We start from the raw sequence: 27,070 nt of genomic DNA, 5'->3' as shown, positions 1-27,070 counted from the left end.
CTGTGGTCAGAAAGGAGCTACTGTTTCTTCAGCCTGAAAGGCATATGGGGATTCTATTCACATTGGTTGGTACCCTACCACATATTTCCAGGAGCCCTGGAGCAGAACAATTTTCCTTGAAAAATACAATGGTTGGAAAGTGTCTATCTAGTCCATTCTAATCAGACATCTCTGAAGGTAAACTCCCAGTTTGTCAAGCAATTGAAACAGAAGTGACCATATAAATGGTAACTACGTCAGTTAGAATAGTCCTCAGTAGACCTGGATTCTAGTTTTTTTTCTCATCAAAGTACTCTCAACCAGGAAACAGGACACACATAATATAGAAAAAATGGACAACAAAGAATTATGTAAACGATACGTCAGTCCTGGGGTGCAGTGTATAGCATAGTGACCAGGGACTGTAGCCTGCCAGGCTCCTCTGTCCATGGGATTCTCCAGGCGAGAATAGTGGAGTGGGTTGCCATTCCCTTCTCCAGGGGATCTTCCCGACCCAGAGACTGAACCACGGTCTCCTGCATTGCAGGCAGATTCTTTACCATCTGAGCCCACCAGGGAAGCTCATAGTTGACAATTCTGTATTGTATATTTGAAAGTTGCTAAGAGAGGAGATCTTAAAAGTTCTCATCACAAGAAAAAACTGTAACTATGTGAGGAGATGGATGTTAACTAATCTATGTGGTGATCACTTTGCAGTATATACACACATCAGATCATTCTGTTGTACACCTAAAATTAATACATGATATGTTAATTATAACTTAATAAAAAACAATACTTATGTTAAAAAAGTATATAAACAATCTAGTTTTGGTGTATTTATTTCATAGCTGTTATATAATGTACTTATATAATCTACATTATCTTGTAAGAAAAATGAAATTGGGGTCAAATGATAAATGTCATTTATCACTTTTTTCACTTAACATGGTATTAAAACACATTGTTAGGCCATGACATAGTCTTGAAATTTTAAAAATATGATATTTAAATGGGTATGCCATATATTATGGGTATTTAACCCTATTTCTATCATTGAACATTTTGTTATTTCCAATATTGTGGTCTATTAATAGTAAAAACATTATTAATGAGAGCCAATATTTACTAGTGTTGCACTATACCAGGAACTGTTATCTTCATAAAAAGTCTGATCTGGTGTGGTATACTGGCCAGGGGTAAAAAAACTATGGCCCATGAGCCAAATCCTGTCTGCTACCTGGTTCTGCAAGTCATCTTATTGGAACACAGCCAGCCCATGTGGTGATTTACTGTCTAAAGCTGCTTTAATGCTATAAATGGCAGAGTTGAGTGGTTGCAACAGAGACCATATGACCAGCAAAGCCCCAAATCTTTACTATCTGGCTCCTTTACTATCTGGCTCCTTATAGTCTGTCAACTCTTGAATTGTAAATATTCATTCCTTCCCCCTCCCCTACTTTCCCTGCCTCATTGATGTTGGGCTTGGCCATGTGACTTGCTTTGGTCAATGTTTGTTAGTAGATGAGACGCAAAGCAAAAGGTACAATAAGACTTGCCTCTTTATGCTTCAGGCTTTGCCAAAAGAAGAACAGGTCCTGGCAGTCCACACATTCCAGGAGAGTGACACCATAGCCCACCTGAACCAAACCCATAGCCTGGAGCCAATCTCAGCCTATAAAAGTTGAACTCCAGCTGATCTGTTGGAAGTATAAGTAAGAAATAAATGCTCATTATGTGTCACTGAGTTTTGGGGGCAATTTGTTATGCAGCATTGTTGTGGTAGCTAACAGATATTGGACTCTTCTTTACTCTTAAATCTCCTTGTAAGAACTCTATGAGTGGGGACTATTCTTTGTTTTACAGATGGAGAAACTGAGAAACGTATGGAGAGTAAAGCAAGGCTATATGAGTGGATCACAAAAAAATGTGGAAAATTCTTAAAGAGATGGGAACACCAGACCACTTTCCCTGCCTCCTGAGAAATCTGTATGCAGGTTAAGAAACAACAGTTAGAACTGGACATGGAACAACACATGGTTCCAAATTGGGAAAGGGGTACATCAAGGCTGTATACTGTCACTCTGCATATTTAACTCCTTTTCAGAGTACATCATGAGAAATGCTGGGCTGGCTAAAGCACAAGCTGGAATCAAGATTGCTGGGAGAAATATCAGTAACCTCAGATATGCAGATGACACCACCCTTAAGGCAGAAAACGAAGAGGAACTAAAGAGCCTCTTGATGAAAGTGAAAGAGGAGAGTGAAAAAGTTGGCTTAAAACTCAACATTCAAAAAACGAAGATCATGGCATCTGGTCCCATCACTTCATGGCAAATAGATGGGGAAACAATGGAAACAGTGACAGATTTTATTTTCTTGGGCTCTAAAATTACTGCAGATGGTGATTGTAGCCATGAAATTAAAAGATGCTTGCTCTTTGGAAGCTATGACCAACCTAGACAACATATTAAAAAAGCAGAGACATTACTTTGATGACAAAGATCTATCTAGTCAAAGCTATATTTTCTCCAGTAATCATGTATGGATTTGAGAGTTGGGCCATAAAGAAAGCTGAGCACCAAAGAATTGACACTTTTGAACTGTGGTGTTGGAGAAGACTCTTGAGAGTCCCTTGGGCTGCAAGGAGATCCAACCAGTCCATCCTAAAGGAAATCAGTCCTGAATATTCATTGGAAGGACTGATGCTGAAGCTGAAACTCCAATACTTTGGCCACCTGATGCAAAGAACTAACTCACTAGAAAAGACCCTGATACTGGGAAAGCTTGAAGGGGACAACACAGGATGAGATGGTTGGATGGCATCACTGACTCGATGGACATGAGTTTGAGTAAGCTTCAAGAGTTGGTGATGGACAGGGAGGCTCGGCGTACTGCAGTCCATGGGGTCACAAAGAGGATATGACTGAGTGACTGAACTGAACTGAAATTAATTAATACGAGTAGTAAATAGGAGAACAAAGATTTGAATTGAGGAAACTTAGCTTCAAAGTCTGTACTTTCTCTATTCTACTGCCTATTATATTAAATACATAAATACTTGCTTAATTATTTATTTTTTTCAGGAAAGATTTTAGCAAGAAAATTTCTAGGTCAAAGGTTACATGGTTTTAAAAAGTTAATGATATATATTGTTACATCACTTTCCAAAAAGCTTGCAACAATTAACACTCACTGGTTTTTCAAATGCACTTTTTTCACCTACTGCAGCATCAAATCCTATAGGCAATCATAGTTTTAGTTTTGTTTACAGTTTTATTTACAGTTACAGTTTCAGAACAGTAGCCTTGAGTTTTTTTAATATGCTCTCTGAATCTTTAGCACTAGATCTGACAAAAGCTCAGGTACACATAGATCAGTAGGGCACTGAATAAGAGCTGGTGAATGATAATCTCAGGATTTATAAAATGCAGAATTTCAGGGATATATCCAGGAAATTTATTTCAAAGTTATAATAGAAGGCAAGAGAGCTAGTCAAATTTTAAAGTACCCATGAGGTAGGGATGACCTTGGTCAAATTCAGACATGTTAAGAGCTACGGTGGTTGACTACCTAAGGCCTGATTTAAGTACATTATTCTAAAGAATAATTAGAAGCAGGGAAGAATTGAAGATGGGCCTTCAATGTATATGAGCCTGAATAAGGAGAAATGTGGCCTTCCACTGCCCATAGCTGTCTCACAGAGGACAGCGAGGTCACAGAAGCTTTCTTTTTTGGAGTGAACATCACCACATCGGATGATCCTCTTTTCAGTTCAACAGTAAAATGTTGATAGCTGTAGCAGTTTTAAAATTAAGTATTATTTTAGAATAATACTTAAAAATCTATTTAGAACAATAAGACCTTTTTTCAAAAATATTACACATTATGCAAACCAGATGGCCATCTCTAATTTTGAAATTTCTCACACAGGTGTTAATCTAAAACTGCCTTCCCACTTCTCTCCTAAATTCCAAAGAAAGCTAAAAACAAAACAAAACAAAATCTATAGAAAATGCTTCAGAGACAGACGACAGCTATTTTGATCATAGTGATTTTCACACAGAAGAAAAGGAACTGACTTATAAAGAAAATGCACTGGGACAGTTTCCAAATGAAAATGTTTTCGCCTGCACTGTGGATAGCTCTGCACCTACCTGAGGCATGGGTTTGTTTGTATTTTTTTAAGCTAAGAGGAACTAGCACGTTTTAATATATTAACAGGAAGTCAGCAGAAAGAGATAATCTGAAGAGATAAGGTGTTGGCAGATTAATAGTACAAAGTTTCTGAGGTGAGAAGAGAGGAGACCCAGAACAGAGATGAAAAGAGCGACTCCACTGTGCCCAAAGGAAAGAAGGAAAGGAGTGTGCACGTGTGTGTGTGTGTGTGTGTGTGTGTGTGGCTCTGAATGGTCAGCTGGGATCATTTCTATCAGATGACTTAAGTTTTCTCTGTCTTCGAGAATAAAGGAAGAGAGCAACTTGAAACAGAGAAATTACTGTAACCTAGATTCATTCTTGCAACTGATCTGAACTTATAAACATTTCAAACATACAGAAAAATTGTCTGTATAGAAAAACAGAAAGGGGGGAGAGATTAACTGGGAAACTGGGACTGACATGTACACATAACTATATATAAAATAGTTATATTTTATACTTATATTTTATATAGGACCTACTGTATAGCACAGGAAATGCTACCCAATACTCTGTAATGACCTATATGGGGAAAGAATCTAAAAAAAGAGTAGATATATGTATAACTGATTCACTTTGCTGTACAGCAGAAACTAACACAACATTCTAAATCAACTGTACTCAATAAAAATTTTTTAAGGAGGAAAATGGAGAAAAATGACATAAAAGGTAGCTCCGTATCTACCACTAAATGTAAACAGATGTCAATAGTTTGCCATATTAATTTAAAACTCTCTTTTAAGAAGAAATATAATGTTATGACCAAACCTAACTCTCTCCCCTTATATTCATTATCTTAACTTTCATCCTCAGAGGAAATCATTAATCTGTCTTTCCCATGTATATTTTTGCATTTTGCTACATGAAGTACCAAGTTATATATGATACATGGTGCTATATGCTTTATACTGTGAAGCACATAAAAGCTGCATATCAAAATGAGGTGTCCAGGAAACCACATGTGTTAAAAGTCAAAAGGGCCAGGGCTGGTTCTCTGACATCAGTCCCCAGTAAGATGGGGTTACTAGAGAGGGAGGATTTGCAAGAGGTTTCCTTGAAGAGATGTATTACTCTCCTATACTCTTGAAAGGAAGGGTAGAGTTGATCCTTCCTTGCCCCAAGCCTAGAGAGAGGGGCTTCCACAGGACAACTCACTAGCTCAAAGCATACTCTCAGGAGCTGGACTGGACTCGACTCTAAGCCTGAAGAATTCTCAAGTGAATATGTTTTAATTGTTTGAGGAGGCAGAGCAGAGGGAGACCCATCAGATTTCAACAAGCAAACTGAGTACCCCCCAAAATTAGAATAGGACGATTTCTTTGCATCTGCTTTTCAACTTCAGTCACTTAAAGTGACTACAGTTTAGGGGGAAAAGGATAAGGATGAGTCAATTACTTTAGATGGAACTTCAGTTATAAAAAATAAGGTATCAATGAGTACATTATTTTCAGAGTTTATAAATCCTTCACCCTAGCAGAGCATTCCCTTCATACAGTCTATGAAACTAAAACAGAAGTCTTTGACTTTTCTATAGCAAGTAAATCATGAGTGGTTTCAGGCAAGTCAAGCAGTTTAGAGATTGGCAGGATTCTTTCAACATGAATAAGAACTAAAGGCAAGTTCCTTTTTGCTCAAAGCTCTTGTTGATTCAGAGTAAATACATATTCAGTTTAATCAAACATTTTCAACATGTGGGTGTCTGAAAAATTTTATCAGTAGTTTGCTCTTAAAATTCTCACCTAATCACAAATCCTCATGCCACAAAGCAACTGAAAGTATTCTTATTGATTCATCATAAAATTATAATTCAATGTTTCTCAAAGCATAATCCATTGTTCTTTTGAAACAAAATCAGCTGATTTTTTTTTTTAATGCAGCCCCATGGAAGACTCTGCCTGCAAGGCAGGAGATCCAGGTTCGATCCCTGGGTCTGGAAGATTCCCCTGGAGAAGGAAATGGCTACCTACCCCAGTATTCTGAGCTGGAGAACTCCATGGACAGAGGAGCTTGGCGGGCTACAGTCCATGGTGTCACAGAGTTGGGACATGACTGAGCAACTCTCACTCACCCACCCCACCACACACTCCCAGATCTACTCAATCAGAATCTTTACAGATGAAGCTTGGGAATATGCATTTTTAAAGTTCCCCAAATTGTTCATGTTAAATCTGGGGGGAAAGAGTTGTAGATACAAGCTAAATAAATAGTAACCTCTCAGGAAACCCCTGTCTAGTTTATTAAAATGGGCTTATATTGAACAACTATTTAACTGGCAATAGTGCCAGAACTAGAATGCATCATTCAAGCTCCCTTCCATCCCAAGATTTCATTAAACCATAAATGATTATTATAAGTTGTAGTAGTTATTATTAATAAAACAAATATACTACAGCTCTTAAAATTAGAACCAATAATTTATTTAAAATTGGATTTCAATTTTGTATGCTTTTTATTCTGAGATAATTATAAAATCATATGCAGTTATAAAAATTAATACAGAGATCCCTTTGCCCAGTTTTCCCAATAGTAACATTTTGCAAAATTATAATATCACAATATGATAATGATAGAATCTACTGATTTTTGGATCTATTTTTCTTGTATTCATTTCTATGTGTGTCAATGTATTTAGTTCCATTTAGTTTTATTACATGTAGTTTTGTGCATCCACTACTATAGTCAAGCACACACCAACTCCATCACTACAAAGATCTCCATGCTGCACTTTTATAACCACATTCACTTTTATGCCCTCCTCTGATTCCTTGGCAGCCATGAAGTATGTATGTATCACAGTTTCTTTCATCATTTACCTAATGAAGGATATCTGGACTGATTCCAGCTTTAGAGTATTATAAAATGAAGGTGCTGTGAGCATTCACTGACATGTTTTTGTATGCAAAGAAGTTTCCATTTCTCTGGAATAAATGATCCAAAATGTATTGCTGGGCTATATGGCAGTTACATGTTTAGATTTTAATGGATCTGCCAGCCTGTTTTCTAGAGTGGCTACACCATTTTACATTTCCACTGCAATGTATGAGGATCCAGTTCCTCTGCATTCCTATCAACATTTGGTGTCATCACTGACCGATTTCAATTTGTTTTCATGACACCATTGCACATTTTAATAATGAGGAATGATATGTATCAAGATACTTATTACAAATAGCAATGGATTTAGGATGAAACTGTTTGGGTTCCTGCCCCATTCCCATCACTTACTAACATGACCAATAGATCTGTGGATGTTAATTTTTTAAATTATGATTTAAAACTTACAAATGATATATATGTATATATTAAAAAATATATCAATATTTACATGTATGTCAAACATTCATGGACTTTTAAAAATAAGACAATACACATCTCATACCTCTAAAGAATTCCCTTTGTTGTAAAGGGAAAAAGGCAGAGAAAAAAGTTTTCTATGAAAATATAGATGTAATTTTCAAAATACTATAGGATATTAGATATCTGTAAAAATGTTTCACCTGCTTGAACCTTCAAGCTCTAAAACCTCCTTCTCCAAGACTTGATGAGTTCAGAGGTCTGGAACTTACAGTTCAATTCCCTCAAATTTTCTCCAAAACCCAAGTGACCATGGAAATCTAAAAATCTGAGACCAGCTTTTATAATCTAAAATATGCACTAATTGTTTTTTGCTGTAGACATACATTATATTACTAGACACAACATCAAATGTACATGTATATAGGAAGCCATAGAGTTAATGAGGCCATTATTTCCAGCCACCTTGCTCATGCTAAAACACTCTACATTTCTCAGTAAAGGGTAAAATTCAACACCAATCCACCATAATCCTGTGGCTTACACAGTTTGTTTCCAAGTTCCTCAACTGGTGTAAGAGATAGAGTTACAGGTAGGTTAAAATACTAATGGCCTCAACCTCAGGTCAGTCACCTCTAGTTGACAGTAGCCCTGTCTGTTTGCCATAGTGCTTTACAAATGTTCATTCTTTTTTATGCCACAGTATGACCAAAAAAAAATAAGAGAGAGGAAATACCAGTCCATTCATTTGTCTTCTTAGTTGAAGAACATTTCTGTTTTGAGACTACTACAAAGATAGATTCTGAGTTAGTAAATAAAAAGTAGCAAAAATATCCAATTTATTATCCCCGTTCTATCAATTAGGGCGAAAATAGGATACCCTGCATGTTCCATGACTTATTTTTGTAAATGAATTAAATAATCTCTAAAATTTCTTCTGGCACCATGAAAACTAAACTACTTCACTGAAATGACACAAAAGGGCAATATAATGTAATAATATTACATATAAGATATTATGTATTTGGAGGCCTCAACTACTCTGATTCGTAACCCCCATTCTGGCCGAGACTTTGGTTTTGCTCCTTTCTGCCTATCTTCTCTGATTTATATTTTTCTTACTCCTCCTGCCAGGACCTCCTTCCTATTTTGCCAGACTCAGAAAATAAAGAACAAATCAACAATGCCATTCTGGAAAGAGGCAGAAAACTGGTAAGAAGTCTTCAAACCCAATGTACACACAAATAGGATGTCCTCTCACACACCATTGAGGTGTTTGGGGAAAACATACAATTTTTTTGAAATCAAAGACAATCAGTGAAATGATTACTAGAATACAAAGAGAATATAATACACATAGATACTATGTGTATATCCTATAATTTCTATCTCTGATTTGTCTCTCTGACTTCCAATTTGGGAAATGTAAAGGGATAGAAAAAGGTAGGAGCAGAAGAAGGATAAAAACGGGTACCTGAAACACTGCCTGGCACATCTGAGGTGAGCAGTAAATACGTAGTGAGTGACTTGAATTACGGGAATGAAAGAAGAAAACATTTTTTAAATGTGGCAATGAGGAAAAATCATAAAAGGTGCTAAACCATGATTTGACCTAAATCTTTGTATTGTCAACACCTTTTTTTTCTTGGCCACAGCCTTGTGGCTTGTGGGATCCAACTTCCCCAGCACGGCCCCCTGTCGTGGGACCGGGGAGGCCTAAGCCCTGGACCGCTAGAGGGACGTCCCAGCACTTCAGGAACAGGAAGCATTAGGGAGCAGCAGGGCAGTGAGGCAATAGGGATGTGGCAAAGGTGGTACGGACAGGAAAGAGGTCTCACTGAAGACTCCCACACACCCTGCAGCGCTTCTAACCATGGCGATCCCGGTGTTCACAGCCCAGGGCTCTACTGCTCTTCACCTTCGTTTACTCTCGCAGCCTGCTGCTACGCCACAGCGGCAGATGTACCTCCACCACCCAGATTCAGGGCAGCAGCACTGGGGACCCTGGAGGCATGCCCATGCCCTACATATGAGTACATGCATTTATTTAATACTTACAGACTTCAGAACTATGTCAAAGGAGTTTATCAAACAAAACGGAAAAAGTTCACACACACGTTTATAATCTCTCTCTGGAAAATTAAAGGAAGAAAATATCATTACCAATTACTGAGAGTTTAAAAAAAAAAGCCAAAATATAGCCTACTGAGGAAAATATTACAATGACTTCATTTTACTTAGAGACAATGGACACAAGGCAATTTCCAGTTGTCTCTGACATCATCATCAGTAAGAGTAACTGGCATCTATTCAATGTTTACCACACTTCAAGCACTGCATTAAGAGCTGGAAGGGATGTCAAAAGATCATCATGGAACTCATTTATTGCTGGTGAGAGTGTAAAATGGTGCGGCCACTTGGAAAAGAGATCCTCAAAAAGTTAAAACATAGACTTGTGATAAGACCCAGCAATTCCATACCTACGTGTATAACCAAAAAAACCTGAGAACAAATGTCCACACAAAAATTTTTACACAAATGTTCAAAGCAGCATTACTCACAACAGTTTCACACACACAATGGAAACAATCCAAATGTGTATCAGCTGGTGAATGGATAGACAAAATGTGGTGTACTATACAATGGAACATTAATATTCAACTATAATAAGGAACGAAGCACTGATATGGGCTATAACATGGATGAACCTTGAAATCCACTATGCTAAATGAAAGAAGACAGACACGAATCACACATATTTATATTAAATGTTTAGAATAGGCAAATCTATAAATACAGAAAATAGACTAATGGTTGCCAGGGGCTGGCAGGAGGGAAGAAGGGGGTGTGGCTGCTTAATGGGTACTTTTAAAAATGTTTTAAAAATAGGTAATAGTGATTGATGGTTGTGCAAATCTGTAAATATACTAACAACTACTGATTGTGTGCTTAAAAAGGCTGAGTTTTATGTGAATTTTATCTCAGTAAAGAGGTTACTGGATTTGATCCATCTTTAGTAATCAAACCACAACTACTTTCTTAAAGATTTCTAAGAATGGAATCTACAGACTTCTGCAGAGGGTCATTCCGGTATCATATGCCCTGAGAATGTTCCTTTTTATAACTTTTCTAAGAAAGTAGATGTTGCCTTCTTTTCCTAGGGGGTAATTCTCTTGGTTAGTGAAATAGAGAGGGAAGAGGCTCAGATCTTGGAGTCCTTGCTGCAAAAGTCCCAGAACAATAATAATCTGAATTAACTGACAATTTGAAACTCTCAAAATTTCCAACCTTATCTCCTGAAAAAACATTCAATAAAATTTTAAAATTCACCCTTAGTTCCACTGAACTACGACAGCTGTTTTCATTTGTCCATTTCCTTCTAGCTACCCACATGTAATTCATCTTATACACAGCTATAATCAGTGTATATATATAATTTTGTATTCTTTGTCTCATTATACTATAAACATGCTATGTTGTTAATATCATTTTTTATAATAATCATTTTCAGTGTTGCAATAATATGCCATGATGTATTATCATTTTCCTAACTTTCCCCTAATGTTGATATTAAAGTCTTCTTTCCCCAGTTTTTCTGTGTGTAGACAGGCTTTGTGTAGATTTTTATATTTTCCTTCTTTTGAATTGTTTCCTTAGGCTGCTTCTCAACAGTAGAGCTTCTGGGTCATACAATAGGAACATTTTTATGGCTCTTGCTTTCTAAACTAGTATGAGGCTTTCAATATTTTGCACTATGGAGTGTGTGTGTCTGTGTGTGTAGATATAGATAGGATAACAGACCTGAACTGGTACTGAAGGCTCTACTACTGAATTTAGTTTTTCAAATTGGGTCATCTTTACTTTTTATTATGAAAATAGTAAATTTATAAAGTATACAAATTGAAAGTGAAAGGTTCCCCTATCCTTTTGGAGGATTGACTATAACACATCACCTTGTAAATCTGAGTTTGCCTAAGTGTGACAATTAAGGAAACAATTGCTTCTTGAAGGGAAAACTTCTTGGAGACAAACCTAGACAGTGTATTAAAAAGCAGAGATATTACTTTGCCAACAAAGGTCCGTCTGGTCAAAGCTATGGTTTTTCTAGTAGTCATGTACAGATATGAGAGCTGGACCATAAAGAAGGCAGAGTGCTGAAGAATTGATGCTTTTGAACTGTGGTGTTGGGGAAGACTCTTGAGAGTCCCTTGGACTGCAAGGAGATCCAACCAGTCAATTCTAAAGGAAATCAACATTGAATATTATATTGGAAGGACTGATGCTGAAGCTCCAATACTTTGACCACCTGATGCAAAGAGCTGACTTGTTGGAAAAGACCCTGATGCCGGGAAAGACTGAGGGCATGAGGAGAAGGGGGTGACAGAGGATGAGATAGTTGAATGGCATCATCAATTCAATGGACATGAACTTGGGCAAACTCTGGGATATGATGAGGGACAGGGAGGCCTGGCATGCTGCAGTCCATGGGGTTGCAAAGAATGGGACATGACTTGGCAACTGAACAACAACAAAAAGTGTGAAATGTGATTTAATGATCAAAGGCTCCACAATGGTTCACATACAGACCCTAGGAGCTGACAAAAGTTCACATGAGCTCTATGAAAGGAAAGAATTTCTGAGTAGAGGGAGAGGGCTATGGGGATATGAGCCCTAGTGAAACAAGGAGAAGACTGAATGCATTCCACCAGGAAAAAGGCAGAAGCATGGTGCATTTTCTGAAAGTAATAAGATGAAAGGAGAATCTAAGCTAATCCCTGTGTAGTCTGGACAAAGACTAACTTGTCAGAAACACAGGGACTCATTTCATACAAATAATAAACAATCTCTAAGGCAAACTGAATACCTAAAAGTATAAAAATAAAATTAGTGGAAAACAAAGACTTAACACAGCCTCATGTCACCAGTAGAGAATAAGATAACAAATTTATTAAAAAGAAAAAATAAATTTGTCTCCTGCTTATACTATAAAGCTCAAAGATGATTATTTGTTGGTCTAACTAGAAGATCATTTCTTGACTGTAAGACTATAGAATATTAGAGGTTTTTAACTTACAAATACATTCCTCAATTTTGCATATTCTATGCTCAGCTAGCTTTGATGGAAATTGTTTTTAAACCCCAAATCAGGTTGTCTCTTTATAACTCACACTTTCCTAATCATTTCTATAACTCATCTAGAGTGTGCTTATTCAGACACAGAAAACAAACTTATAGTTACCAAAGGGTAAAGGGGGTGGGGGTGGGATAAGTTAGGAGTTTGGCGTTAGATACACAATTACCATATATAAAACAGATAAACAAGGTCCCACTGTATAGCACAGGGAACTAACTACATTCAGTATCTTGTAATAAACCATAATGAAAAAGAATATGTATATATATGTATAATTGAATCACTTTGCTGTACACCAGAAACCAACACAACATTGTAAATCAACTACTGTTGATGTTGAATCACTGTCTTTGCAATCCTGTGGACTGTAGCTCACCAGACTCCCCTGTCCATGGGATTTCCCAGGCAAGAATACTGGAGTGGGTTGCCATTTCCTTCTCCAAGGGATCTTCCTGACCCAGGGATTGAACCCATATCTCTTGCATTGGCAGGCGGGTTCTTTACTACTGAGTCACCAGGAAAGCCCAACTATAATTTAATTTAAAAAAGCAAAAATATTGTGCTTATATACTATCTTTACAATGTAAGTCTGTACTAGTTTGTAGACTGCTTGGTAAGGACTCTGAACTGTCTGTGTGGGTAAATTCTTTATCCTCAATAGGAACATCAAATCTAGGGAGCACATTCTTTTCATTCTTATTCATCCCTACAATGAATACTAAACTACAGCTAGATGATCACAGAACCCCACTTAATTCTGTGATGGAAATGGATGGAAATTTGCCATGTAATGACTTCACACTTGGATTATTAATACCACCAGCCATACTGGAGATGACCATTCTCTTCACTAAAAAGTGTGCCAAACATAAAAGACCTTAGCACTCAAAATATTGCCTATTACCCTAGTTCCATCTCACCCCATCCCCATTCTACTAAACTTTATGTTGCAGAGATAGATACCCAAGTAGTATTGTTTCTGGAACACATGATGCTTCTTCACTTCTCAAGGCCTTTGTATATGCTTGCTCTTTGTTTGGCTTCCCAGGTGGCGCTAGTGGTAAAGAACCCATCTACCAATGCAGGAGACAAGAGACGTGAGTGTGAGTTCAATCCCTGGATTGAGCAGATCCCCTGGAGAAGGAAATGGCAACCCACTCCAATCTTGCCTGGAGAATCCCATGGATAGGGGAGCCTGGCAGGCTACAGCCCATGGGGTCACAAAGAGTCCAACACAACTGAAGCGACTCAGCATGCATGCATCTTTCATCCACCTGAGCATCTGTTGTGTCCTTTTATCCCTTGCTGCTGCTGCTGCTGCTGCTAAGTCGCTTCAGTCGTGTCCGACTCTGTGCGACCCCATAGACGGCAGCCCACTAGGCTCCCCTGTCCCTGAGATTCGCCAGGCAAGAATACTGGAGTGGGTTGCCATTTCCTTCTCCAATTCATGAAAGTAAAAAGTGAAAGTGACATCACTCAGTCGTGTCCAACTCTTAGCAACCCCATGGAGTGCAGACCACCAGGCTCCTCCATCCCTTAAAACTCACTTAAAAGTCACCTCCTGCAAGATCTGCCAAGTCCACCCTAAGAATTCTATGATGTTTTCTTCTGTGCTATTTCTGTATCTGTAATAAAATTTTACTGTTGTTGCACTGAGTAGAATTTACTGAAAAAGGAAAAAAAAAACTCTTTGCATACATTTACTCCATTAGACATAATTTCAGACACAATAAAAATTTATCCAGAAAAGGAATGGGAGGAAAGAATGGAGAAATGGAGGGAAGGAAACCCAAAGAAGCTTCTAGATCTCTGCTGTGCAGGAACCATGTCTTATTCATCTCCATATCTCCATGGGGCTGGGCATTACTAGGACATACAGGGCTTCATTCAATGTTTGATTAATTAATTTGACATAAATCTTAAAGCAAGAAACAATGAATCACCTTGGCAAGAAAGTCTTATCAAAGGAAGAACTTCCATCAATTCAAACAAGATATTATTCAAATCAAGTCAATTGTGGAACATACAAGCACACTGGGGGCCCAGCCTGACATACTATGGAATCTTAGTGCTAAGAACAAAGTGAGACGTTCAAAGGCATGAGACATGATTCTTTCCCTGAAAGGGCCCATAGTTTAGATGGAGAATTAGGTTCATAAAAAGATAATTACCATATAACATAACAAGAACTATATCTAGGACATATTCAGAGTACCATGGTAAAAAGAAAAGATGTATATTACCTATATGGAGGTAATGGTGGAAGCAGGCATGACTCAGGAAAGACTTCCTGGAGGAGATAGTCCCAGGCTCAATCCTACACAATCACAACATGTCTTAATATGTTTGGGTGGGTTGGTCCATGAAGGGGTTACTTGTTCCATGGTTCATTCTCCTAAGAATGAACTCCTTGTGAGAGAAAGTGAATCCTAGAACATAAGGCAGGGTAAGATCAATGGGTTAGTGCTGGTGAGGCAGGCAATACTGTCTCAAATTGAACCAGACAAAGAACGAGAAATAAGAAATAGGGGACTTCCCCTGGTGGCCTAGAGGCTAAGACTCTGAGCTCCCAATGCAGAGGGTCTGTGTTTGATCCCTGGTCAGGAACTAGATCCCACATGCTGCAAGTAAGAATTCGCATGCTACAAATAAGTGTTTGTATGCTGCAACTAAGATCCGGCACAGCCAAAGAAATAATATTAAAGAAGAAGATCTAGGCCCCAGAGATGCTGTACATCAGAGCACGGGGTGGCAGAATATTTTACCACGGCAGCCAGAGTGTAAAAGGAAGAAAGTGGGTGTGGGAGGTGGTGGTAGAAAGGAAAACATTCACAGAACACAAGCTGGGGGAAATGGCTACACACAAAGTAGCCTAAAGAACTTTACTCCAGAGCAGATTGAACTGTCCCTGGGGACTCTCTGAACTAGTTGGGAAAGAATCTGAAGGAAGCCACAGTTTCCACATTGGGAGGCTAATGCACAGCCAAAGAAATATTTACTTGCTGCTGTTATGGGCACTTTATTATTTTAAATACCAGGATCCTTTGCCCTATGTTGCATAAGAAAAGTATGAGACACAATTCCAGCCCGCAAGGAGTTTACAATTGTGTTGAGAAAGCAATTATGTGTGTTAGTTTTTTAAGTGCTATAGAAACACACTCAGGATGGAAAAATTGTGAAAGACTTCCCAGAAAAAGAGGGAATGACACTAGAATGCAAAGATAACAGTATGGACCAAGTCCTGAAGATAGTTACAGAAAATATACGCGTAAAAAAATGTGAAGTAAAACAAGGTAGCATAAACAGGCTTGAGTTTTGTTTTGTTTTTTTAATAAGCACTTTTTAATTTTCTGGGTGTCCTTGCAGATGGTAGGAAAGTGGGAACCCAGGGAATATAGACTCAGCTGCCGAGTCTTGGGTAGAAAGTCTCAGGAGTAAAAACACAGTTTAGAGAAAAACCAGAAAAACCAGATCCTCAGGGTTGGGTGGTAGGTAAGAAGCTGATCTAAAGTGAAGGAGCTACAAGAATCTGATGGACAAGTAGGTGAGGGAAGGTGTATGGAAGCATTTCCTGACTCAGGAGTAGCACTTACAGAGAACTTTCCAAGGAATCCTCAAGCAAGAGGTAAGCTGTTATCTGTTGGTTCCCAGACCCCAACGAGGGCACCTGAACTCAATCACCTGTGCTGCCTGGTCTTGGCACATGGAACTGTCTAGAGATGGCAAGGCAGTAGGCTTCTGATTCTCTCTTCAGATATCTGAGAAGGGGGGGTGGGGGTGAGCTTCTTTTCTTTTCTTTTAATTCGGCTTTTCTTCTTTTTAAAATAATTTTATTCATTTATTTATGGCTGTGCTGGGTCTCCATCGCTGCTTGGACTTTTCTCTAGTTTTGGTGAACAGGGGCTGCTCTCTATTTGTGGTGCGTGGGCTTCTCGTTGCAGAAGCTTCTCTTGTTATGGAGCACAGGCTCTAGGGCACAAGGGCTTCAGCAGTTGTGGCCCCTGGGCTCTGGAGCACAGGTTCAATAGTTGTGGCACACAGGTGTAGCTGCATACGGGATATTCCCAGATCAGAGATCGAACCCATGCTTCCTACATTAGCAGGTGGATTCTTTACCATTGAGCCACCAGGGAAGCTCTTGGATGAGATGAGGCCTATTAGATGTGGCCGTAACTAAAAGTTTGATTCTACAGTCAAGGATCAAACTAGGGAAGTCACTAAGAAGTCCATGCAAGCCTGGTACAAAAGGTACAATGCAGGAGTCTGTCCTCAGCCCCTCGGCTCTCCAACTACCATCACGCTGGAAGGTCATCAGAGTGTGGTCTCACTGTTCACCTCAGGTTAGAGGACACTGCACAAGGGTATTACGACCTCTCATTTGTCTTCTGATCTACCCTTAAAATCTAAGAATTTTAAAGGGGAAACTAAGGAATAAATAACCCATTCCAGAGAAAAAAGAAAAGACAGGCATAGCAAGTTTGTAACATTTTTAGCACCCAATGACCTCCTTGATCCAAAGATAAGGATTACAACTAAGGTTCCATTTATGATTACACTTGATAGGGTATGAACCATATAGAACTACTGTTCTATTACTGGAAGACTGTAGTTAGGATATGTGTATTCTGTGAGCATGTACTATTTTTGGATTATATATTTCCCCTCTCTATCCTCTGGTTTTATTGTTTGTTGTTTGCTTCTGTTTATTTGTTGTGATGTTCATAAACTGATATATCTGAAACACTGTAAAGCCACTATTAAAATGTCATTACTCAAATAAAATTTAAGAATTTTGAAATTGAAAAAAGGTGAAGGTTTCCAATGTTCCCTTTTACATTGTTTTAGCTAATGATATACTTTGGATAATATATGTATTCTCTGCTTTAACTATATAATGAAATCTTGTTTTTGGCTCTCTCTTGTTTGATTATTTCGTATTTTTTTTTCTTAGTAACAGCATTCTCATCAATTTTTCTTTCTTTTTTTACTTGAAAAACAATACGTGCTAATTTCAAAAGCTAAAAAAATGTAAAAGTCAAAGATTAAAAATCATAGTTTTGTAGTAATCATTTAACTTTTTAAAAGTGGAATATACTTGATTTACAATGTTGTGCTAATTTAATTTTGAAGTATTTCCTTTCAGTCTTTTTTTCTGAGAAGTTATGCTTTTCTTCTTTTTGAAAACATTATTGTACTTTACTTCTATTTGAGCTTCTGAATCTTGTAAACAGCGCCTGAGGGAGACCGTTTCCAGATGAATCGTTTGTGCCAATTACACAGTTTTGTCCCGGAGGAATAACAACTCATAAAGAAACTGCTTTTAAGATTAGTCCAGATAGCACACAATACACATTCCTGCACAGCTTCATCAGTGTGCTCAGTCCTATCACAGTGATTTTGGGAAGATGAGTATTCAACCAAGAACTGGTGATGGCCTTCCGTTTACTGGTAGTCCTTTAGGAAGTATGCCAGGACTTCCATAACATATATTCTGTTCTTAAGTTCTTCATTTTGATTTGTTTTTCAGTCAACTAAATGTTTTGCTTTGTTTTTCAAGAAGGTTATGTAAACTGTTGGCACAGCTTTGAACTCTGGCACACATGAATGTCTGTTACTCTCATGAATGAAACAAAATGCAGCTGGATACAAGACTCCCTAGTCACAGCCTTTCCCCTGAAAACTTTGGCTCACCTTCTGACATTTGATGTCATCCATAGTTACCATCTCTCCCACAATTTTCAAACTCTTTTATTTCTCCCTCTGAGTTCCCGACACTGTCAAATGTGTTTTCCACAGTCATTGCTTCACCTCAATGTGAATCCTACTTTTTTCACCATCTCCAATTTGTATTTTAATTTTGCCACTGTATGGTGTTTACCTACATCTATCCAACTTTTAGCTGAAACTCCAGTACTTTGGCCACCTCATGCGAAGAGTTGACTCATTGGAAAAGACTTTGATGCTGGGAGGGATTGGGGGCAGGAGGAGAAGGGGACGACAGAGGATGAGATGGCTGGATGGCATCACTGACTCGATGGACGTAAGTCTGAGTGAACTCTGGGAGTTGGTGATGGACAGGGAGGCCTGGCGTGCTGCGATTCATGGGGTCGCACAGAGTCGGACACGACTGAGCGACTGAACTGAACTGGACTGATCCAACTTTTGTCCTGTTTTCATCTTAACCTATTGTTCCTTTTGCTTTTATGCTTCAGTTCTACAGGAACCTTATCTTCTTACATCAACAAAGGATACAGAAAAGTTTTTACATTTCTTATAATTCTTATAAAAAATAATTTTCAGTTGCTCTTCCTTTAAATCTTCATGACGACGTTCCCTTTCCCTTGTTCTAAAAGTTTTCTAAGTCCCATATTATTATGTGACTTCTCATTTGAGGATGAGAAAGATACCTAGACCTGGTGTTTGACAACAAACAGAATGCGTGGACTGACGCTGGTCCCATTCTGTCAATGTATGTACCAGTGGACTCCCCTGCTCCAGTCTACAGCTGTATGGTTGACGAGCACAGCTTCTTGTCTAATTCCTAGTGTCTAACAGGTTTCCATCTGCTAAACTTAGATAAGATCCAACTACTAGGTTTATTGTCACGCAGAAATGATAGAATTAAAAAAAAAAAAAAGACTACTACAATCTCCAGTGTATTACTTGAGATGTTTTTGACTATGAGTAACAGAAAATCCACCTCTAGTTGGTTTTGACAGAAATAAAATTTATGGGCTCAAATAGCTGGGAAGTTCTGTACCACGGTGGGCATCTGGTATTTAAAATTTTTTTTTATTATGGAAAACTTCAAATCTGTACAAAGTACACAAAATGGTAAAATGAACCCCTATGTACTTATCACCCAACTTCAACACTTTTCTGCTATTCTTATATCGTGGATGCTTCCACCTTCTCCCTACCCCTACGTGATTGTTATTTTGGTAATGTAAGTTCTCAGGTAACATTTACATAAACAGAAGTGCACAAATCTTAACTAAAATTTTAACAAATGGCCACATCTGAATAACCCACATCAAATTTAGATGAACTTCTATTTGCTCAGAAAGTTTTATTCTGTATCTTTCTAGTCAACTTATAGCTCCCCACCACTAACCCTAGGCTACCTCTGTTCCAATAGTTTTCCTCTGGAGATTAGTTTTACCTCTTTCACAATTTTATATAAATGAAATCATTCAACATAAGCTTTTCAATGGCTGGTTTCTCTCACACAGCATTATGTCTATGAGATTCATCCATTTGTTGCATGGATCAATACTACACTCCTTTTTGTGGTGAGCAGTAGGCTACTATATGCATATAACCACGTTGTTTATTCTCCTATTTATGGATATGTGGGCTATTAGTTTTACACATGGAATAAAGATCCTATGAACACTCTTGCACAAGCCTTTTTGTGAAATGTTTCCATTACTCCTGTACAGATATGCAGAAGTGGAATTACTAATCGAAAGGGTAGGTGTTTCTATGTTTTTTAAGTTATTTATTTATTTTTGGCTGTGCTAGGTCTTTACTGCTGTGCATGGGTTTTCTCTAGCTGCAGTGAGTGGGGGCTACTCTTCACTGCAGTGAGCAGGCTTCTCATTGTGGTGGCTTCTGTTGCAGAGCACAGGCTCCAGGACCATGGGCTTCAGTGGCAGCAGCACACAGGCTCATTAGTCGTGGCTCATGGGCCCTAGAGTAGTTATGATGCATGGGCTTTAGTTGACAGAGGCATGTGGAGTCTTTGCAGACCAGGAATCTAACCAGTGTCCCCTGCAGGCAGATTCTTATCTACTGTACCATCAGGGAAGTCCTATGTTTAACTTTCTAAAGTGAAATCACTCAGTCACGTCTGACTCTTTGAGACCCCATGGACTGTAGCCTACAAGGCTCCTCTGTCCATTGGATTTTCCAGGCAAGAGTACTAGAGTGGGTCGCCATTTCCCTCTCCAATTAACTTTCTAAGAAATCGCCAAAAAAAATTTCCATTCACAGCGTATGAACATTCCAGTAATCCACATTTTTTGCCAACATTTGGTATTTTGAGACTTAATATTGCAGGTAATCTAGGGAATAGGAAGTATCTCATTGCAGTTTTCTGGGGGCAGCTGCTGCTCTGGGTCTTTGTTCCTGAGCGTGGGCTTTCTCTAGCTATGGCAAACCAGGGCTACTCTTCACTGCGATATGTGGGACTCTCATTGCTGTGGCTTCTCTTGTTGTGGAGCACGGGCTCTCAGCTGTGGGCTTCAGTAGTGGCCACGAGTGGGCTCAGGAGTTGCGGGTCACGGGCTTAGCTGCTCCATAGCTTGTAGGATCTTCCCAGATCAGGAATCAAACTATGTCTCCTGCATTGGCGGGCAGGCCCTTAGCCATTGGACCACCAGAGAAGCCCTCTCATTGTCTTTTAATCTGCATTTCCTTGCAGATTAATGGTATTTTGTATTTTTATGTTTATTAGCCATTTACAGAATATCTTCTATTGTGAAATACTTGTTTAGGTTTTTAAATATTTGGGGGAAGGTGTCATTTACTGAGTTGTGGCAGTAATTTATTTCATATTCTTGATACAAGTTTTCTGTCAGATATATGTTTGGTGACTCCCTGCCAACTCTGTCTGTGGGGTCCAAGTTCATTTCCTTAACTGCATCTTTTTTAAAAAAATTTAAATTTATTTATTTTAGTTGGAGGCTAATTACTTTACAATATTGTATTGGTTTTGCCATACATCAACATGAATCCGCCACGGGTGTACACGTGTTCCCCATCCTGAACCCCCCTCCCACCTCCCTCCTCGTACCATCCCTCTGGGTCATCCCAGTGCACCAGCCCCGAGCATCCTGCTTTATTTACAAAACAAACAAGCTGGGATTATAATTGGCATTGCATTGCATCTATAGAATTATTTGCAAGAAGTGATATATCAATAATATTATGGCTTCCAATTCATGAAAATTATATATCTTCATGTAGTTATAGCTTTAATTCCTTGAGCCGTATTTTGCACTTTTCAGTGTAGAGCTGTGCATGTTAAATTTAAGTATTTTATTGTTAATGCTATTAAAATATCATTGGTTTTAAAATCTCATATATTTTGTTCATTGTTCAGTTGCTAAATTGTGTCCAACTCTTTGCAACCCCATGGATTGCAGCACGCCAGCTTCCCTGTCTTTCACTGTCTCCTGGAGTTTGTTCAAACTCATGTCCATTGAGTCAGTGATGCTATTCAACCATCTTATCCTCCGTCACCCCTTTCTTCTCTGTCTTCAATCTTTCCCAGCATCAGGGTCTTTTCCAATGAGTTTTCTCTTTACTTCAAGTGGCCAAAGTACTGGAGCTTCAGCTTCAGTCTTTCCAATGAATGTTCAGGGTTGATTTCCTTTAGGATTGACTGGTTTGATCGCATTGCTGTCCAAGGGACTTACAAGTCTTCTCCAGCACTGCAATTCAAAAGCATCAGTTCTTTGGTGCTCAGCTTTCCTTATGGTCCAACTCTCACATTCATACATGACTACTGGAAAAACTATAACTCTGACTATACAGACCTTTGTCGGCAAAGTGATGTCTCTGCTCTTTAATACACTGTCTAGGTTTGTCATAGCTTTTCTTCTAAGGAGCAAGGATCTTTTAATATATAAAAATATAATTAATATTTCTATTGGCCTTATATCTTAAGATTATGTTGTTAAATTCACTTATTGATGATAATGATTTTTTGATGATTAATTTTCTACATAAAAATTATCTGTGTGGAGGAACAGTTTTTACTTCTGCCTTTTCAATATTGACTTCTTTGACTTTTCCTTATCTTACGGCATTAGCAAAGACAGTCAGGAAAATGAGTAGAAATTGTGAAAGTGGCACTTTTGCCTTCTTCTCAGTCTTAAATGGAAAATGTTCAATGGTTTATCATTTATTTTTTAAATTTGTCAACTTATTTGACCTTTTTTTTTTGGTCCATGCAGCACAGCTTGCAGGATCTTAGTTCCCTGACCAGGGATTTCAAGGCAGAGAAAATGCCACGTCCTAACCACTGGATTCCTGAGTAATTCCCAGGAACTTAACCATTTTGAATGATGTTAGCTGAAGATTATTTTGTAGATCTGTATTTATCAGACTGAGGAAATTCCCTTCTAATTCCAGATCCAAGTGTCAAGTATGGGTGATGAATTTTGTCAAATGTTTTTTTCCTGCATCTATGGAAATGATCGTATATATATTTTTTCCTTATTCTGTTAATATGGTAAGTATGCTTATTTTCAAATACAAAATCAGTTTACATTCCTGGGATTAAACCCACTTGGTCATGATGTATTAATCCTCATACACATTCCTGGGTTCAATATTTTCTTAGGGAGTTTTATGTCTCTGTTATAAGAGATATTTTAATTATATAAATATCTTTACTACATTTTAGTCTCAGGATTATACTAGCCTCATAAAATTAATTAAGAAAGGTTTCTTCGGGGACTTCCCTGGTGGTCCAGTGACTAATACTCAACATTCCCAATACAGGGGTCTTGAGTTCAATACCTGGTCAGGGAACTGAATCCCACATGCTATAATTAAGCCCAGCACAGCCAAACAAATGGCTATTTTTTAAAAAGAAAGGCTTCTTCTTTTATTTTCTGAAAGAGTTTGTCAGGCTGTTATGGTTTCTTTCATAATGTTTGATATAATTTACCAGTGATATTCTCTAGGACTGGAGTTTTCTTTGGGAAAATGTTTTCTTTTAATTACAAATTCAATTTATTTCCACGAAGTCTGACAGGCCTATTCAGATTTTTAATTTCATCTTGTGTCAATTTGGGCGTTATATTTTTCCAGGAAATTTTTCTGTTTCACTAAATTAAATTTACTGGCAAAAGTTTTCTTCGAATTCCCTTATTATTCTTTAAAGTTTATGGATCTGTGATGATACTCCCTCTTTCTTTTCCAATATTGGTAACTTGTGGGTTTTTCAATTTTGCTGATCATTTGAAAAAATCCATTTGGCTTTGTTAATTTACTTTGTTGTCCATTTTCTATTTAACTGATACCTTCTATTTTCTTAATTTACTTCTTCTTGGGTTTACTTTGCTTATGTTTTTCTAGCTTCTGGAAATATACAAAATAAATTTTAATCATTTCTTCTTTCAAATACAGGCATATCTTATTTTATTACACTTCACAGATACTTTTTTTTTTTTCCTTTACAGATTGAAGGTCTGTGGTAACCTTGTGTCAAGCAATTCTATCAGCACCATTTTTCCAGTAGCACTCACTGGCTTACTTTGTGTCTTTGTGGTAATTCTCACAATATTTCAAACTTTTTCATTATTATTATATTTGTGATGGTGACCAGTGATTTCTGATATTACTACATACTACTCACTGAAGGTGAGATGGTTAACATTTTTTGGCAATAAAGTCTTTCTAAAATAAGGTATGTATTTATTTTTTATATATAATATTATTGCACAGTTAATAGTCTAAGTATAGTATAAACATAACTTACATGTACTGGTAAATCAAAAAATTCCTGTGATTCAATTTATTGCCAATATTTTCCTTATTGCAATCGTTTGGAACTGAACCCATAACATCTCCGAGGTATGCCTGTATGAACCATTAAAGCTGTGCACTTTCCTCTAAGCAATGCTTTCACTACACCTCACAAATGCTCACGTTTGTTTTTCATTATCATTCACATGAAAGTATTTTCCAGTTTCTCTTTGATATTCTTTTGCCCCATGTGTTATTTGGAAATATATTATTTAATTTAAATCTTTGGGAATTTTCCAGATATCTTTGTGTTACCGATTTCTAATGAAATTCAATTGTGATCAGAGAATATACTCTTATAGATTTCAGACTTCAAACTTGTTTCATGGACCTATAAGTGGCCTATTTTGGTAAAAGTTCCAGGCTACCTGAAAAAATTCTGTATTCTGTAATTGTTGGGCGTTGGATTCTATAAATATTATTAGGTCAAGATGGTTAACAGTGCTATTCAGATCTTCTATATATCCACAGATTTTTGACCTAGTTGTTATATTAATTACTCTAAAGCAGGGGTCTCCAACCTCTGGACTCCAGACTAGGACCTCCTGTCAGATCAGCGGTAGCATCAGATTAGAAATAAAGTGCACAATAAATGTAATACATTTGAATCCATCCCCTATTTTCCGGTCCATGGAAAAATTGTCTTCCACAAAAACGGTCCCTGGTGCCAAAAAGGTGTGGGGCTGCTGCCCTAAAGGGGTGTGAAAATCTCCAGGTACAATTGTGGATTTGAATCTTTCCCCTTTAGTTTTGCCAGTTTTGTGCATCATCTATTTTTAAGCTACATTACTAGGTGCATATACATTTGTAATTATGTCTTCTTGTTATACTGGGGATTTTACAATTATAAAAAGTCCCTATTTATTTCTGATAATACTCCCTGTTTTGAAGTTTATATTTTTGTCCACTATTAAAATATTAATTCTGAGTTTCAAATGATTCATGTCTGCATGGCAAAATTTTCCATCTTTTCCCATACTTTTATTATCAATCCTGTGTCTTTGTGTTAAAAGTACATGCCACATAGACAACTTATAGTTGGGTCATGCTTTTTATCCAATTTGACAATCTCTGCCTTTTAACTACAGAGTTTAGTCTAACATTTATATTTGATTTGGCTGAGTTTAGATTTGCCATTTTGCTACCTGTTTTCTATTTGTGCCATCTGTTCACTTGTTTGCTTGTTTCTCCTTTGGGGTTATCTGAGAAAAAGGCTTTGGTACTGCATTTTGATTTCTCCCTTGGCTTTTTTAAAAAAGCTCTATTGAAATATAATTCACATAGGATATAATTCACCCATTTAAATTACAATTCAATGTTTTGTTTTGTTTTTTAAAGTACACTCATAGGATATATAACCATTACCAAAATCTAATATTAGAATATTTTCATCCCCTAAAAAGAAACCTCATATCTATTATCTGTCTTTCCTCATTTCCCTTCAACTACTAATCAACTTTCCATCTCTATAAATTTGCCTATTCTTGCCCTTTCATATAAATACAGTCAAACAATATGTGGTCATCTTTGACTGGATCTGTTCATCTTTTCATAACATTTTCAAGGTTCATCCATGTTGTAGCATGTGTCAGTCAGTACTACATTTCTTTTTCTTACTGAACAGTATTCTACTGAATACTCACCAATAGCCAGATATTCTGGAATGTGAAGTCAAATGGGCCTTAAGAAGCATTACCATGAGCAAAGCTAGTCGAGGTGATAGAATTACAGCTGAGCTATTTCAAATCCTAAAAGATGATGCTGTTAAAGTGCTGCACTCAATATGCCAGCAAATTTGGAAAACTCGGTAGTAGCCATACGACTGGAAAGGTTCATTTTTATTCCAATCTCAAAGAAAGGCAATGCTACCACACAACTCCATTCATTTCACATGCTAGCAAGGTAATGCTCAAAATTCTTAAGCTAGGCTTCAACAGTATGCAAATTGTGAACTTTCAGATGTACAAGCTGGGTTTAGAAAAGGTAGAGGAACCAGAGATCAAATTGCCAACATTTGTTGGACTGTAGAGAAAACAATGGTATTCAGGAAAACTTCGACTTTGGCTTCACTGACCATGCTAAAGCCTTTGACTGTGTGGATCACAACAAACTGAAAAATTCTTAAAGAGATGGAAATTTCTTAAAGAAAATTCTTACCTGTCTCCTGAGAAACCTATATGCAGGACAAGAAGCAACAGTCAAAATCTTATATGGAACAACAGACTAATTCAAAATTGAGAAAGGAGTACATTAAGGCTGTATATTGTCACTCTGCTTATTTAACTTATATGCAGAGTACATCATGCGAAATGCCGGGCTAGATGCTCATATCGGGAATCAAGATTGTTGGGAGAAATATCAACAACTTAGATATGCAGATGATACCACTCTAACGGCAGAAATGAAGAGGAACTAAAGAGTTTCTTGAAGAGGGTTGAAAGAGAGTGAAAAATTTGCCTTAAAACTCAACATTCAAAAGACAAAGACCATGGCATCCAGTTCCATCTTTTCATGGCAAACAGATGGGAAAAAAAGTGGAAACAGTGGCAGATTTTATTATCTTGAGCTCCAAAATCACTGCAGGTGGTGACTGCAGCCACGAAATTAAAAGGCACTTGCTCCTTGGAAGAGAAGCTATGACAAACCTTCTCTTGGAAGAGAAGCTAGACAGCATAGTAAAAAGCAGAGACATCACTTTGCCAACAAAGGTCCAAATAATCAAAGTACGGTTTTTCCAGCAGTCAACTATGGATGTGAGAGTTGGACCATAAAGAAGGCTGAGAGCCAAAGAATTGATGCTTTCAAATTCTGGTGCTGGAGAAGACTCTTGAGAGTTCCTTGGACAGCAAGGAGATCAAGCCAGTCAATCCTAAAGGAAATCAACCCTGAATACTCATTGGAAGGACTGATGCTGAAGCTGAA

At 37.7% G+C, this 27,070-nt stretch overlaps 1 protein-coding gene across 2 annotated transcripts in view; it reads right to left on the bottom strand.

Annotated features, from left to right (window-relative positions):
• DIPK1A (divergent protein kinase domain 1A) overlaps window positions 1-27,070 on the bottom strand; it is a 124,429-nt gene that overhangs the window by 59,635 nt on the left and 37,724 nt on the right. Inside the window, exon 1 of one of the 2 annotated variants that reach the window (XM_068964563.1) lies at window positions 14,851-14,885. The exons of the other annotated variant lie outside the window; for it this stretch is intronic. The gene's annotated coding sequence lies outside the window, so the exon portion shown is untranslated. Of the gene's footprint in view, window positions 1-14,850; window positions 14,886-27,070 lie in introns of those variants that run through there. 2 annotated transcript variants of the gene reach the window in all.

This window comes from Capricornis sumatraensis, chromosome 2 (assembly GCF_032405125.1).
Source record: "Capricornis sumatraensis isolate serow.1 chromosome 2, serow.2, whole genome shotgun sequence".
Classification (NCBI taxonomy): Eukaryota; Metazoa; Chordata; class Mammalia; order Artiodactyla; family Bovidae; genus Capricornis; species Capricornis sumatraensis.
Note: the sequence above shows the minus strand (reverse complement) of the source record. Positions and strands in the feature narration are given on the sequence as shown.